Raw genomic sequence first — 16,000 nt, forward strand, 5'->3', positions numbered from 1 at the left:
TTTTCATAGATACATATTGAGGAATGTACCCTCTATCCCTACACTCTGAAGAGTTTTAATCAAGAAAGGATGCTATACTTTGTCAAATGCTTTTTCTGCATCTATTGAGAGGATTACATGGTTCTCGTTCTTAATTTTATTAGTGTATTGTATCACATTGATTGATTTGCAGATGTTGAACTAACCTTGCAGCCCAGGAATAAATCCCACTTGGTTGTGGTGAATAATCCTTTTAATGTACTCTTGGATCCATTGTCTAGTATTTTGGTGAGAATTTTTGCATCCTTGCTCATCAGAGATATTGGTCTATAGTTCTCCTTTTTGATGGGGTCTTTGTCTGGTTTTGGGATCAAGGTAATGCTGGCCTCATAAAATGAGTTTGGAACTTTTCCTTCCATTTCTATTTTTTGAAACAGCTTCAGAAGAATAGGTATTAATTCTTCTTTATATGTTGGGTAGAATTCCCCTGGGAAGCCATCTGGCCATGGGCTGTTGTTGGGAGATTTTTGATTACTGCTTCAATTTCCTTGTTGGTTATGGGTCTGTTCAGGTTTTCTATTTCTTCTTGGTTCAGTTTTTTTTTTTTTTTTTTGGTTGTTAGTTCGTCTCTAGGAATGCATCCTTTTCTTCCAGATTGCCTAATTTGTTGGCATATAGGTGCTCGTAATATTTTCTTTTAATTGTATTTCTTTGGTGTTGGTTGTGATCTTTCCTCTTTCATTCATGATTTTATTAATTTGGGTCCTTTCTTTTTTCTTTTTGATAAGTCTTGCCAGGGGTTTATCTATCTTATTAATTCTTTCAAAGAACCAGCTTCTAGTTTCATTGATCTCTTTTACTGTCTTTTGGTTTCTGTTTCATTGATTTCTGCTCTGATCTTTATTATTTCTCTTCTCCTGCTGGGTTTAGGCTTTATTTGCTGTTCTTTCTCCAGCTCCTTTAGGTGTAGTATTAGGTTGTGTATTTGAGACCTTTCTTGTTTCTTGAGAAAGGCTTGTAGTGCTATATACTTTCCTCTTAGGACCGCCTTTGCTGCATCCCAAAGATTTTGAACGTTGTGTTTTCATTTTCATTTGTTTCCATGAATTTTTAAAATTCTGTAATTTCCTGGTTGACCCATTCATTCTTTAGTAGGATACTCTTTAGCCTCCCATGTATTTGCGTTCTTTCCAACTTTCCTCTTGTGATTGAGTTCATGTTTCAAAGCATTGTGGTCTGAAAATAGGCAGGGAATGATCCCAGTCTTTTGGTACTGGTTGAGACCGGATTTGTGACCCAAGATGTGATCAATTCTGGAGAATGTTCCATGTGCACTAGAGAAGAATGTGTATTCTGTTGCTTTGGGATGGAATGCTCTGAATATATCTGTGAAGTCCATCTGGTCCAGCGTGTCATTTAAAGCCTTTATTTCCTTGTTGATCATTTGCTCAGATGATCTGTCCATTTCAGTGAGAGGGGTGTTAAAGTCCCTTACTATTATTGTATTATTGTCAATATGTTTCTTTGATTTTGTTATTAATTGGCTTATATAATTTGCTGCTCCCATGTTAGGGGCATAGATATTTACAGTTTTTAGATCTTCTTGTTGGATAGACCCTTTAAGTATGATATAGTGTCCTTCCTCATCTCTTATTATAGTCTTTTTGTTTTGTTTTGAACATTTATTTATTTTTTAAAGATTTTATTTATTTGAGAGAGAGAATAAGAGAACACGAGAGGGGGGAGGGTCAGAGGGAGAAGCAGACTCCCTGCTGAGCAGGGAGTCCAATGTGAGACTTGATCCTGGGACTCCAGGATCATGACCTGAGCCGAAGGCAGTCACTTAACCAACTGAGCCACCCAGGCGCCCCTAGTCTTTGGTTTAAAATCTAATTTTTCTGATATAAGGATTGCCCCCCAGCTTTCTTTTGATGTCCATTAGCATGGTAATTGGGTTTCCATCCCCTCACTTTCAATCTGGAGGTGCCTTTTGGTCCAAAATGGATCTCTTGCAGACAGCATATCAATGGGTCTTGTTTTTTTATCCAATCTGATACCCTGTGTCTTTTGATTGAGGCTTTTAGCCCATTTATATTCAGGGTAACTATTGAAAGATATGAATTTAGTGCCATTGTATTGCCTGTATGGTGACTGTTACTATATATTGTCTCTGTTCCTTTCTGGTCTGGTACTTTTAGGCTCGCTCTTTGCTTAGAGGACCCCTTTCAATATTTCTTGTAGGGTTGGTTTGGTGTTCGCAAATTCTTTTAGTCAGATACATGCTTTGCAAGTATCTTATCCCTTGCATTTTATTTTTGTAACATTTGTTTTAAAGAGTGAAGTTTTATATTTTGATGAAGTCTAATCACTTGTTTCTTCTTTTGTAATTTGTGCTTCTTGTGTCCTATTAAAGAATTCTTTGCTAATAAATCTAAGGTCACTAAGATTTGCTCTTATGTTTTCTTATAGAAGTAGCATAGCTTGAGCTTTTAGGAGAATTTTTGTTTATAATATAAGGGTCAGTTTCATTATTGGCATATGTGGAGCACTATTTTTTTGATGACTGTCCTTTACCATTGAATTGCCCTGACACCTTTCTTGAAAATTAGTTGCCCAGATAAACGTGGCACTATTTCTAGAATCTCTCTTCTCTTCCATTGATCTCTGTATCTGTCTTTACGCTAACAACACAGTCTTGGTTATTAAATCTTTATAATAAAATCTTGAAAGCATGTAGTATGATTTTGTCTTTCCAGAAATTGCTTTGCCTATTCTAGGTCCTGCACATATCCATCTAAATTTTAGAATCACCTTACCTATTTCTGCAAGAAATCCTGTTGGAGTTTTGATTGGAGTAGCATTGAATCTGTGGATCAATTTGGGGAAAAGTGACATCATAACATTACTTTGTTTTTCATATCATGAATAGAGCATATCTACTTTTTAAGCCTTCTTCATTTTTACTAGGCAGTTTTTGTAGTTTTCAGTATACACATCTTGTACATTTTTTTCAAACTTAGCCCTTTTCTTCATGTTATTATAAATTCTTAAAATTTCAATTTCCAATTATTTGTTGCTAGAATAGAGAAATACAGTTTATTTTTATATATTAATTGTATCTTGAAACTTTGCTAATGTCACTTTTTCTGGAATCCTTAGGATTCTACATAGGCCAAAGGTAGACATACTTTTTCTGTAAAGGGCCAGCTAATAACTATTTTAAGTTTTGTGGGCTACATATGGTCCCTGTGGCATATTCTTCACCAGATTTCTTTTTCTTTTTTTAATTTATTTAACCTTGTCAAAATAAAGGAAAATCATCCTTAGGTCATGTGAAAATATTTTGAATTTCACATTCAATTTCTTTAACAGATACAGAAGTATTCTATATAGAGGCTATCTATACCTTATTATGTCTTTCAAGGAATCTGTCCATTTTATCTGTTGTCAGATTTATTTTTATGGTTTTATGTCTCACTTTTTTTTTTACTTGTTATTCCCTTGTTGTCCTTTGAATAACTTTAGAATCTGTAGTGATGTTCCTCCCCCATTCTCATGGGTTTCCTTTTCTCCCTCGTTCTTGATATTGGTCATTTGTATCATCTTTTCCTGTTCAGTCTTACTAGAGCCTTACTATTAATTCCATATGGACATATAATGCATTTGTTCTTTTTTTAAGTTTTTTTTTTTTTTTAAATTCCAACATAGTTAACATACAGGGTTATATTAGTTAACAGGTATACAGTATAGTGATTGAACAATTCTATACATTACTCTTTGCTCATCATGAAAAGTATATTTTTTAATCCCCATTACTTATTTCACCCATCACCTTACCTCCCCTCCGGTAACCATCAGTTCTCTATAGTTAACTCTTGACTTCTCTCTCTCTCTCTCTTTCCGTCACTCTCTCTTTTTTTCCTATGCTCATTTTATTTCTTTCCACATTTGAGTGAAATCATACGGTATTTGTCTTTCTCTGACTGACTTATTTCACTTACCATTGTACTTTCTTAGCTCTATCCATATTGTTGAAGATGGCAAGATTTCATTCTTTTTATGGCTGAATAATATTTCATTGTGTATATATGCCACTTTTTTAAAAAGGTTTTTATTTTATTTTATTTATTTATTTGACAGAGAATGAGTACAAGCAAGGGGAGCGGCAGGCAGAGGGAGAAGCAGGCTCCCCGCTCAGCGGGGGAGCCCAATGAGTGGGATTAGGCCCTGAGCTGAATGAAGGCTGATGCTTAACCAACTGAGCCACCCGGGCACCCCATACCACTTCTTCTTTATCCTTCATCAGTTGATGGATACTTAGTCTGTTTCTATATTTGGTTATTTTAAGTAATGCAACAATAAACAGAGATGGATATATATCTTTTTGAATTACTCTTTTTATATTCTTTAGGTAAATACTGAGTAGTGGAATTACTGAATCATATATTTCTATTTTTCAATTTTTGAGGAAATTTCATACTGTTTTCCACAGTGGCTGCACCAGTTTGCATTCTCACCAACAGTGCACAAGTATTCCTTCTTTACCACATCCTCGGCAACACTTGTTGTTTCTTGTGTTTTTTAATTTTAGCCATTCTAGTATGTATGAGGTGATACCTCCTGTGGTTTTGATTTGTATATCCTGGATGATGATTGATGTTGAGCATCTTCTCATGTTCTGTTGGCCATCTGTATGTCTTCTTTGGAGAAATGTCTGTTCTTGTCTTCTGCTCATTTGGTTTTTGGGTTTTGAATTGTAGAATTTCTGTATATATTTTGGATACTAACCCTTTATAAGATATGTCATTTGCAAATATCTTCTCCCATTCAGTAGTTTGCATTTTAGTTTTGTTTACTGTTTCCTTCACTGTGCAAAAGCTTTTTATCTTGATGTAGTCCCAGTAGTTTATTTTTGCTTTTATTTCCCTTGCCTCATCCGTTCTGTTGATCTGTGTGTCTATTTTTATGCCAGTACTGTTCTGTTTTGATTACTACAGCTTTACAATATAACGTGAAGTCTTCAATTGTGATACCTCTAGTTTTCTTTTTCTTTTTCAGGATTACTTTGGCTATTGGGGTCTTTTGTGGTTCCATACAGATTTTAGGATTGCTTGTTTTAGCTCTGTGAAAAATGCTGGTTTTATCCTTTGACTTTACTTAATTCATTTATCAGTGCTAGTAGTTGTTTGGCAGAGTCTTTAGGGTTTTCTATATAGGGTATTGTGTCATCTGTGCATAGTGAAAGTTTTATTTCTTTCCTAGCAATTTGGATGCCTTTTGTTTCTTTTTGTTGTCTGAATGCTGTGGCTAGGACTTCTAGTTCTATAGTGAATAAGAGTGATGAGAGTAGACATCCTTGTTCTTGACCTTAGGGGAAAAGCTCTGTTTTTCACCATTGCGTATGATGCGGGATTTCATACATGGCCTTTATTATGTTTAGGTATGTTCCCTCTAAACCTAAATTTGCTGAGGTGTTGTTTTGTTTTGTTTTGTTTTAATCATGAATGGATGTTGTATTTTGTCAAATGCTTTTTTCTTCATCTATTGAAATTATTATTTGGTTTGTATCCTTTCTCTTAGTAATGTGATCTGTCATGTTGAGTGATTCATGAATAGTGAACCATCCTTACATCCCAGGGATAAATCCCAGTTGATTGTGATGAATGATCATTTTTTAATGGATTTTTGGATTTGGTTTGCTAATATTTTGTTGAGGATTTTTGCATATATGTTCATCAGACATACTGGCCTATAGTTATTTTGTTTGTTTTGTTTTTGTGGTACCTTTATCTGGTGTTGGTATCAGAGTAATGCTGGCCTCACAGAATGAATTTGGAAGTTTTCCTTCCTTTTCTATTTTTGGAATAGTTTGAGAAGAATAGGTACTAACTCTTTTTCTAAAAGTTTGGTAGAATTTTCCTGTGAAGCTCTCTGGTACTGGACTTTTGTTTGTTGGGAGTTTTTTGATTACTGATTCAATTTCATTGCTGGTAATTAGTCTGTTGAAATTTTCTATTTCTTTCTGTTTCAATTTTGGTAGGTTATATGTTTCTAGGAACTTATCCATTTCTTCCAGGTCGTCCAATTTGTTGGCATATAATTTTTCATAATAGTCTCTTAAAATTCTATTATTTATGTGGTGTTGGTTGTTAATTCTCCTTTCATTTGTGATTTTGTTTATTTGGTGTTGGTTGTTAATTCTCCTTTCATTTGTGATTTTGTTTATTTTATATTCATTCTGTGAGGCCAGCATTACTCTGATACCAACACCAGATAAAGGTACCACAAAAACAAAACAAACAAAATAACTTCATTCATTCTCTCTCCCCCCCCCCCCTTTTTTTTTTTGGCTGGGTCTGGCTAGAGGTTTATCAATTTTGTTGATCTTTTCAAGAACCAGCTCCTGGTGCATTGATCTGTTCTATTGTTTTTAGTTTCTATGTTGTTTATTTCTGCTGTAATCTTTATTATTTCCTTTCTTCTGCTGATTTGGGGTTTTGTTTGTTCTTTCTCTAGCTCCTTTTGGTGTAAGGTTAGGTTGTTTATTTGAGATTTTTCTTGTTTCTTCAGGTAGGCCTGTATTGCCATAAACTTGCCATTTAGGACTGCTATTGCTGCATCCCAGAGATTTTGGACTGTTGTGTTTTCATTTTCATTTGTTTACATGTGATTTTTTTATTTCTCCTTTGATTTCTTGGTTGACCCATTCATTTTTTAGTAGCATGTTTTTTAACTTCAATGTGTTTGTGCTCTTTCCAGATTTTTTCTTGTGGGTGATTTCTAGTTTCATAGCACCGTGGTCAGAAAAGATGCATGGTATGACTTCAATCTTTTTTAATTTGTTGAGACTTGTTTTGTGGCCTAAATGTAGTCTGTTCTGGAGAATGTTCCATATGTGCTTAAAAAGAATGTGTATTTGGCTCTTTTAGGATGTTCTGAACGTATCCATTAAGTAATTTGGTCCATTGTGTCATTCAAAGCCAGTTTCCTTGGTGATTTTGTTTAGATGATCTGTCCATTGATGTAAGCAGGGTGTTAAAGTCCCCTACTATTATTGTGTTACTATTGATTAGTCCTTTATGTTTGTTATTAACTGTTTTATGTATTTGGGTGCTGCCATGTTGGGCATATAAATATTTATAATTGTATCTTCTTGTTGGATTGTCCCCTTTATTATATATTGTCCTTTGTCTTGTTACAGTGTTTTAAAGTCTGTTTTGTCCAATATAAATAGTTACCCAGCTTTCTTTTGACATCCATTTGTGCAATAAATGTTTCTCCATCCTCTCACTCTCCATCTGCAGGTGTCTTTAGTTCTAAATTAAATCTCTCTTTTTTTTTAAGATTTTATTTATTTATTAGAGAAATCACAAGCAGGGGGAGCAGCAGGCAGAGGGAGAAGCAGGCTCCCCGCTGAGCAAGGAGCCCAATGTGGGACTCGATCCCAGGACCCTGGGATCATGACCTCAGCCAAAGGCAGATACTTAACCAACTGAGCCACCCAGGCGTCCCCTAAATTAAGTCTGTTTTAGGCAGCATATAGATGGGTTTTGTTTTTTTAATCCACTCTGTCACCCTGTGTTTCAATTGGAGCAGTTAGTCTATCTACATTCAGAGTAATTATTGATAGATATGTATTTATTAACATTTTGTTACTTGTTTTGTGGCTGTTTTTGTAGTTTTTGTCTGATTCTTTGTCTTGCTCCTTTCCATGGTTTGCTTTCTTTAGTGATGTACTTGGATTCTTTCTCTTTATTCTTTGCATATTAGTGTTCTCTGATTTATGGTTACCATTAGGTGTGTATGTAACATCTTCAGCATATAACAGTCTATATGAAGTTGATGGTCACTTACGTTTGAATCCATTCTTTTCTCCTACCGTTTTAGGTTTATGGTGTCATATTTTACATTCTTTTATGTTGTGAATCCCTTGACTGATTTTTACAGATACACTTATTTTTACTGCTTTTGTGTTTCCTACTTTTCATACTCTCACAAATGGTCTTTCCTTTCCATTCAAAGAGTCCCCTTAAATATTTTTTGTAGGGCTGGTTTAGGAGTTATGAACTCCTTTGGTTTTTGTCTGAGAAACTCTTTACCTCTCCTGTTCTGAATGATAGCTTTACTGGATTGACTATTCTTGGCTGTACATATTTCCTTTTCAGCACTTTGATTATATCATGCTGTTCTCTTGTGGTCTGCTAAGTTTCTGCCGAAAAATCTGCTGATAGCCTTACGGGATTTCCCCTTGTATGTAACTGTCTTCTTTTCTCTTGCTGCTTTTTTTTTATTACTACTTTTTGCCATTTTATTTTATTTTTTAAAAGATTTTATTTAAGAGAGAAAGAGCAAAAGAGAGCATGAGTGGGGGGAGAGGCAGACTTCCCCACTGAGCAAGGAGCCTGATGCAGGGCTTGATCCCAGGATCCTGGGACCATAACCCAAGCCAAAGGCAGACGCTTAACTGACTGAGCCACCCAGGCGCCCCTACTTTTTGCCATTTTAATTACTATGTGTTTTGGTGTGGACCTCCTTGGGTCAATTTTATTGGGCAATATCTGTGCCTCCAGGATCTGGTTATCTGTTTCCTTCCCCAGATTAGGGAAGTTTTCAGCTATTATCTCTTTAATTAAATATTCTGCTCCGTTTTTTCTCTCTTCTTCTTCTGGATCCCTATAATGCAAATGATTTATATGTGGGGAGTCACTGGGTTCCCTAAGTCTATTCTCATTTTGCATATTTTTTTTTCTCTTCTTTGCTCTGCTTGATTACTTTCCACTACTCTGTCTTCCAGGTCATTAATTTGTTCCTCTGCTTCCTCTAGCCTGTTATTTCTTCCATCAAGTGTATTTTTTTTAAAGATTTTGTTTTTTTTTATTTATTTGAGAGAGAGAGAATGAGAGACAGAGAGCACGAGAGGGAAGAGGGTCAGAGGGAGAAGCAGACTCCCTGATGAGCAGGGAGCCCGATGTGGGACTCGATCCCGGGACTCCAGGATCATGACCTGAGCCGAAGGCAGTCGCTTAACCAACTGAGCCACCCAGGTGCCCCCATCAAGTGTATTTTTACATTCATTTATTTGTTCTTCATTTCTGATTTTTTTTTTTTATCTCTGTGTTACGGATCTCACTAATGTCCTTCAGTCTTCTCAAGTCCAGTGAGTATCTTTTATTAAATTCTGTCAGGCATATGTATCTCCATTTTGTTTAGGTGTCTTGCTGTGATTTTTGTCCTGTAGTTTCATTTGGGACATATTCCTCTGTCTCCTCATTTTGCCTAACTCTTTGTTCTTGTGTGTTAGGAAAGCTGCCTCTATTGCTCTTGAATGTAGTAGTCAGGGTGTGTACTTTTAATAAAGTGGTGCCAGTCCTCTTCTACAGGGGATGTGCTGCTACTGGGGAGACCAGGCATCTGGGTTGCTCTGCAAGTTGCAAAGGGGCAGGCAAGTGAGGGGTGCAGTTTTACTAGTGTGTGTGTCCTCCATGGGAGGTTGGAAGATGCAGTGTTGGCAGTTTGCACTGCACTGTTCTTCTGGGGAGGGGACCTGCAAAGTAGGGACTCCAGTCATGGCTGGAGGCAGCAGGGCACAGTGTAAGCAAGTTCGGTAGTGAATGCATATGCTGAGCTGGTTCCCACAGGTGGCCATGTGATAATGCTTGGGGGCAGGGGAGGGACATGGAGCCTGCCAGCACCTTTGTTCCTAGAGACATTCCTCAGGGAACTCTGAAATTAGTAACTAACTCTCCCAATTGTGTGTTGTTGTTTTTTTTTAATTTAAGATTTTATTTATTTGAGTGAGCAAGCAAGAGAGAGCACAAATCGGGGGAGGAGCAGAGGCAGAGGAAGCAGCAGACTCCCTACTGAGTGGGGAACTTGATGTGGGGCTTGATCCCAGAGCCTGGGATCATGACTTGAGCCAAAGGTAGACGTTTGACTGAGCCACCCAGGCGCCCCCAGATGTTTTTTCAAACTGCTGCTTCTAGGCAGTATCTCTCTCTGGGGCTGTTTGTTGTACTGTCAAGGGTGGGAACTCAGCTTCCTGTTGTTCTCTGGGCTCTCCCATAGCTGAGCCTGATTTTTTTTTTTTTTAATTTATTCGACAGAGAGACACAGTGAGAGAGGGAACACAAGCAGGGCAAGTGGGAGAGGGAGAAGCAGGCTCCCCACCGAGCAGGGAGCCCGATGCAGGGCTCGATCCCATAGATGGCTTTTATGATATTTAAGTAGGTACCTTCTATCCCTACACTCTGAAGAGTTTTAATCAAGAAAGGACGGTGTACTTTGTCAAATGCCTTTTCTGCGTCTGGTTTAAAATCTAATTTGTCTGATATAAGTATTGTTACCCCAGCTTTCTTTTGATGATCATTAGCATGAAAAATGTTTTTTCACCCCCCACTTTCAATCTGGAGGTGTTTTTGGGTCTAAAATGAGTCTCTTACGGAACAGCATATTGATGGGTCTCGATTTTTTATCTAATCTGATACCCTGTCTTTTGAATGGGCTAACATTTACATTCAGGATAACTATTTAAAGATATGAATTTAGTGACATTGTATTGCCTGTGAGGACTGTTACTGTATATTGTCTCTGTTCCTTTCTGGTCTATGTTGCTTTGGGGCTCTCTTTGCTTAAAGGACCCCCTTCAATATTTCTTGTAGGGCTGGTTTGGTGTTTGCAGATTCTTTTAGGTTTTGTTTGTCCTGGAAATTTTTATCTCTCCTTCTATTTTCAATGACAGCCTAGCTGGGTGTAGTATTATTGGCTGCATATTTTTCTCGTTTAGTGCTCTGAATATATCATGCCAGTCTTTTCTGGCCTGCCAGGTCTCTGTGGATAGGTCTGCTTCCAACCTAATGTTTCTACCCTTGTAGGTTACAGACCTCCTGTCCTGAGCTGCTTTCAGGATTTTCTTTGTCTCTGAGATTTGTAAGTTTCACTATTAGATGTTGGGATGTTGACCTATTTTTATTGATTTCTGAGGGGATGGTTCTCTGTGCTTCCTGGATTTTGATGCCTGTTTCCTTCCCCAGATTAGGGAAGTTCTCCACTATAATTTGTTTCAATATACCTCTGCTCCTCTGTCTCTTCTTCTTCTGGGATCCCAATTATTCTAATGTTGTTTTTCTTTATGGTATCACTTATCTCTCGAATTCTCCCTTTGTGATCCAATAGTTGTTTATCTCTTTTTCTCAGCTCCTTTATTCTCCATCATTTGGTCTTCCATATCACTAATTCTCTCTTCTGCCTCATTTATCCTAGCAGTTAGAGCCTACATTTTTTATTACATCTCATTAATAGCCTTTTTGATTTCGGCTTGGTTAGATTTTAGTTTTTTTATTTCCCCAGAAAGGGATTCTCTGGTGTCTTCTCTGCTTTTTTCAAGCCCAGCTAGTATCTTTATAATCGTTATTCTGAACTCTAGTTCTGACATCTTACTAATGTCCATATTGATTAGATCCCTGGCAGTCAGTACTGCCTCTTGTTCTCTTTTTTGGGGTGAGTTTTTCCTTCTTGTCATTCTGTCCAGAGAAGAATAGATGAACGAGAGAACAAAATACTAAAAGGGCAACAAGGACCCCAGAGAAATATACACTAAACAAATCAGAAGAGACCCAAAACTGGGGGGAAAAGAGAAAAGAGAAAAAAAAAGAATATAATCAGACAGATGAGCAGAATAGAGCTATACACTGGATTCTGTGTGTATTTTAGTCTGTTTTTTAGAAAACTAGATCCCAAAATTGTGAGTAAAGAAAAACTTGTATATGTACAAAAATAAAATTAAATACAATGAAAGGATAGAATATAACTATAAAAATAGAAGTAAAAAAACAAAAAACAACAAAAAAGGAAGGGATATAAATGTGAACAGAACAGAGCAATACACTATCTTTGAGTGTATTTTGGTCAGTTTATTAGAGGAAGCCACATCTCAAAATTGTAAAGAAATAATTTATATATACAAAAATAAATACATTGAGAGGATAGAATGTAACTGTAAAGATGAAAATTTAAAAAGACTTTAAAAAATGAAAAAAAAAAAGAAAAGAGAGTATGATCAGGTGTCTTAATAGAACAGAGCCATACAATAGATTTTGGGTGTATTGGTCTGCTAGAAGAAACGTATCCCAAAATTTTAAAGAAAGAAATATATATACAAAAATAAGGTTAAATACAACAAAGGGATAGAATATGACTGTAAAAATGAAAATTAAGATTTTTTTAAAAGGAATTGGTAAGAAGTTGGTTGGAAAGGGAAAGACGAAAAATTTTAAAGAAAAAAAAATTAAAGTTGAAAGACTAAAGAATCATGGGGGAAAAGCCATGAATTCTATGTGCTGTATTCCCCTAGCTCTGGAGTTCTGCCATTCTCATTGATCGGTACTTCGTCTTGGCTGGCTGTTCTTGCTGATCTTCTGGGGGAGGGGACTGTTGCCATGGTTCCCAAATGTCTTTGCCAGAGGTGGAATTGCCTTGCACTTGCTGGTCCGGGCTAAATAATCTGCTCAGGTTTGCTCTCTGGAGCTTTTGTTCCCTCCAACGTTTCTGTACAACTTTGGAGGACGAGAGTGAAAATGGTGGCCTCCCAATCTGTGCCCCGGAGGAGCCGAGAACTCGGGTCCCCACTCCTCAGAGAGCCCCCAGAGAAATGCAGTCAATCACTCCCATCTCCCTGGTCTCCAGCAGCACTCCGTGCTCGCCTGTGACCGAGCGTTTCTATCTCTGGCACCCGACTGCATGTGGAGTCTCCAAACCCAGCAGATCCCTGCGGTGCACTCCCGTGCTGCTCCTCCCTGGGGGAGGAAGTGGAGTCTCCCTGGATCTGCCGCTTGTTGGGTCCCTGCTGGAGGAGCACTGGGCCGCGGATCACAGTTTATGGCAACCCCGAGCTGAGAGCCCACTCCTCAGCTCTGTCTCTGCAGCCGGCTTTCCCGCTCCGACACCTGGGAGCTCTGCTGCACTCAGTCACCCCCGGTCTTTCTGTGACCCCGAGGGTCCTGAGACCACACTGTCCCAGTGAGGGTTCCAACCCCCTGCTTAGCCACTGGAGCGACGTCCCTCAGCGGAGCCGACTTCTAAAAGTTCCAATTTTGTGCTCTGCTGCTCTATCATTTGCCAGTAGCCGGCTGAGGAGGCTCCCTCCCCCCGCAGTCTATCTTCCCATATGTTGCCTCCAATTCACTTCTCCGCACGTCCTACCTTCCAAAAAGTGGTCGCCTTTCTATTCTTTTCTTCGATCTCCAGTTGAGTTTGTAGGTGTTCAGAATGATCTGATAGCTATGTAGCTGAATTCTTGGGACCAGATGGAATTAAGGTCTCCTCCTCCTCTGCCATCTTGGACTCTTCTCGGTGTTAATTTTTCTTTAAATATTTGGTAGAATTCTCCAGTGAAGCCATCTGGTTCAGGGATTTCCTTGTTGAGAGGTTTTTGAGTACTCCTTAAATCTCTTAATGAGTTACATAGTTGTTTGGATTGCCTGAACTGATTTCCTATTTCTTCATCATTCAGTTTTAGTAGATTGGGAGTGTCTAGGAATTTATTTCGCCTAGGTTATCCAGTCTATTGGTGTACCATTGTTCATTCTCTTATCCTCTTTATTTCTGTGGTTTCAGTTGTAATGTCTACTCTTCCATTTACAATTTTATTTCTGTAAAGTCAGTTGTAATATCCCCTTTCATTTCTGTTAGTTATTTGAGTCTTTTTTTTTTTTCTTAGTCTGGGTGAAGTCAATTTTGTTGTCTTTTCAAAGAACCAACTCCTGGTTTCATTGATTTTTCTCTACTGTTATTTTATTCTCTATTTCATTTATCTCTGCTCTAATCTTTAGTATTTCCTATTTTCAACTAGCTTTAGGTTTAGTTCTCTAGTTATAAAGTTGGGTTACGATTTGAGATCTTTATTCTTTTATTTTTTTTTCATCCAGCACAATTCTATTTAATGGAGGTGGGCAGCAGGATGTTCCACTATGATTAATTTAGTCCAGGGACCTGTCAACATTCGGTAGAGAAGAAGCCACCATCATTCTTTTGGGAGTAGCCTCCAATGGTGGCTGCAGTGTGAGGGGACACTATGGATCCCTGGATGCTGTGGATAGACTCCTTCTTAGGGTTGATCCAGTGTCTGATGTTAGCTCGGGAAGTGATGGAAGGTGGCGGAGGAGGGGGTAAAAGTTCTCCAGGGAATTGGGTCTTGATGATTCCATGGGTATCCTGGGTGGTCTCCTGGTGTAAGAGTATCTCACTTTTGTTCTTGAATGTCCCTGTGTGGTGGTTGTACAAGGCTGCTAAGCGGAAATCCAGGTCATCCTTTGGTATCTCAGGATCAAAAAAATAAATATCCCGCCTCATGGAGGTGATTGTGGGAGCTGAGCTGAGCCAACTCCAGGGTTCCTGTTGGCTGAGCAAGGTGAGCTGGGTTCTTATATGGCAGTTTCTTGGAAGCCCTGAGTTTTCCCAGGAAGCTATCATCGTTATCCAACATAGGGTGCTGGAAGGGGTCTCGGGTGAAAGGCATGGTAAAATATGGAGTGAGCCACTGGTGTGAGGGATGGGAAGCCCGCGCAACCGCACACAACTCTTTATTCTTTTTTAATGTAAGCATTTATAGCTATACATTTTCCCCTTAGCATTGCTTTGACTACATCCCATAAGTTTTGGTACGTTGTGTTTTCATTGTCATTTATCTGAAGATATTTTCTAATATCTTCAATTTCCCTTGTGATTTCTTTTTTGACCCATTGGTTAAGAGTATGTTGTTTAATTCCCACATATTTATGGATTTTCCAATTTTCATTCTGTTGATTTCTAGTTTCATTTCAGTGGGAACAGGAAAGACCATTTGTAGGGCTTCAATCATTTAAAATTTACTAAGACTTGTGGCCTAACATGATTTATTTTGGAGAATGTTCCATGTATAAGAAAAATGTGTACTTGGGCACACCTGGGTGGTACAGTCGGTTGAGCGCCGACTCATGATTTTAGCTCAGGTTGTAGTCTCAGCATGGTGAGATTGGGCCCCCATCGGCTCGGGCTGTACACTCAGCACAGAGTCTGCTTGAGTTTCTCTCTCCCTCTCTAATATAAATAAATAAATCTTTAGGGGAAAAATGTATTTTGATTTTGTTGGGTGGAATGTACTATATGTCTTTTGGGTCCAGTTGGTCTGTTGGGTTGTTCAAGTACTGTTCTCATTGCTCTTCTTTCTGGTTGTTATATCCATAGGTGAGGTATTGAAGTCTACTATAATTGCAGAGTTTTTTTTTTTTTCTTCCACCAGTTCTGTCAGTATATTTAGGAACTGATGTTTGGTGCATATATAATTGTTATAATTCCTTGGTGAATCGAGCATTTTATTATATAATGGCTTTTGTCTCTCATAACTGTTTTGACTTAAAGTCTATTTTGTCTGATATTATAGCCACCCCTGTCCTCCTTTGGGTACCATTTGCATGCAGTATTTTTTTTCATCCTTTCAGTTTTCAATATATGTCCTTAGATCTAAAGTGAGTCTTTTGTAGACAGTATACAGTTCAATCTTATTTTTTAAATCCAATCTAGGGGAAGTTTCATTTATTTACATTTCAAGTTATTACTGATGGGGAATAACTTCCTATTACCATTTTGTATTTTCTGTCTTAAAGCTCTTTTGTCTGTCATTTAAATGTCTTAATTTCCTAGGAATCTCAGCCCTGCTTCTTCTCAGGGCCTTAGATGTTGTATTTTACTTCTCAATAAATAATCCTGATAATCTCTTGTCCCTAGGCATTCATGGTTCTGCAGACCCCCTCTAGGCCCCATGTGCAGCAGTTCTCACCACTGCTTCCAGCAGCCTCCAACCTTATATATAAACTGTGCCACCATTCCATCAGTGCTCTGAGTCAGGCGAGACAGTCCCTCAAGCATTCCCCACACAAGTCAGAACATTACCAGCAAGTTCTACTCTTCTTTCTACAAATTGAAAGTCTTCCTTCCATTATGCCAGGAGGGTAAGGGAAAAGGATGAGCATAAATGCCATGAAGTTTC

At 38.1% G+C, this 16,000-nt stretch overlaps 1 protein-coding gene and 1 pseudogene across 10 annotated transcripts in view; one reads left to right on the top strand and one right to left on the bottom strand.

Annotated features, from left to right (window-relative positions):
* TEX9 (testis expressed 9) overlaps window positions 1-16,000 on the top strand; it is an 86,731-nt gene that overhangs the window by 44,831 nt on the left and 25,900 nt on the right. The gene's annotated exons all lie outside the window — the stretch shown is intronic.
* Window positions 13,813-14,823, bottom strand: LOC113909140 (annotated as a pseudogene).

This window comes from Zalophus californianus, chromosome 6, assembly GCF_009762305.2.
Source record: "Zalophus californianus isolate mZalCal1 chromosome 6, mZalCal1.pri.v2, whole genome shotgun sequence".
Taxonomy (NCBI): domain Eukaryota; kingdom Metazoa; phylum Chordata; class Mammalia; order Carnivora; family Otariidae; genus Zalophus; species Zalophus californianus.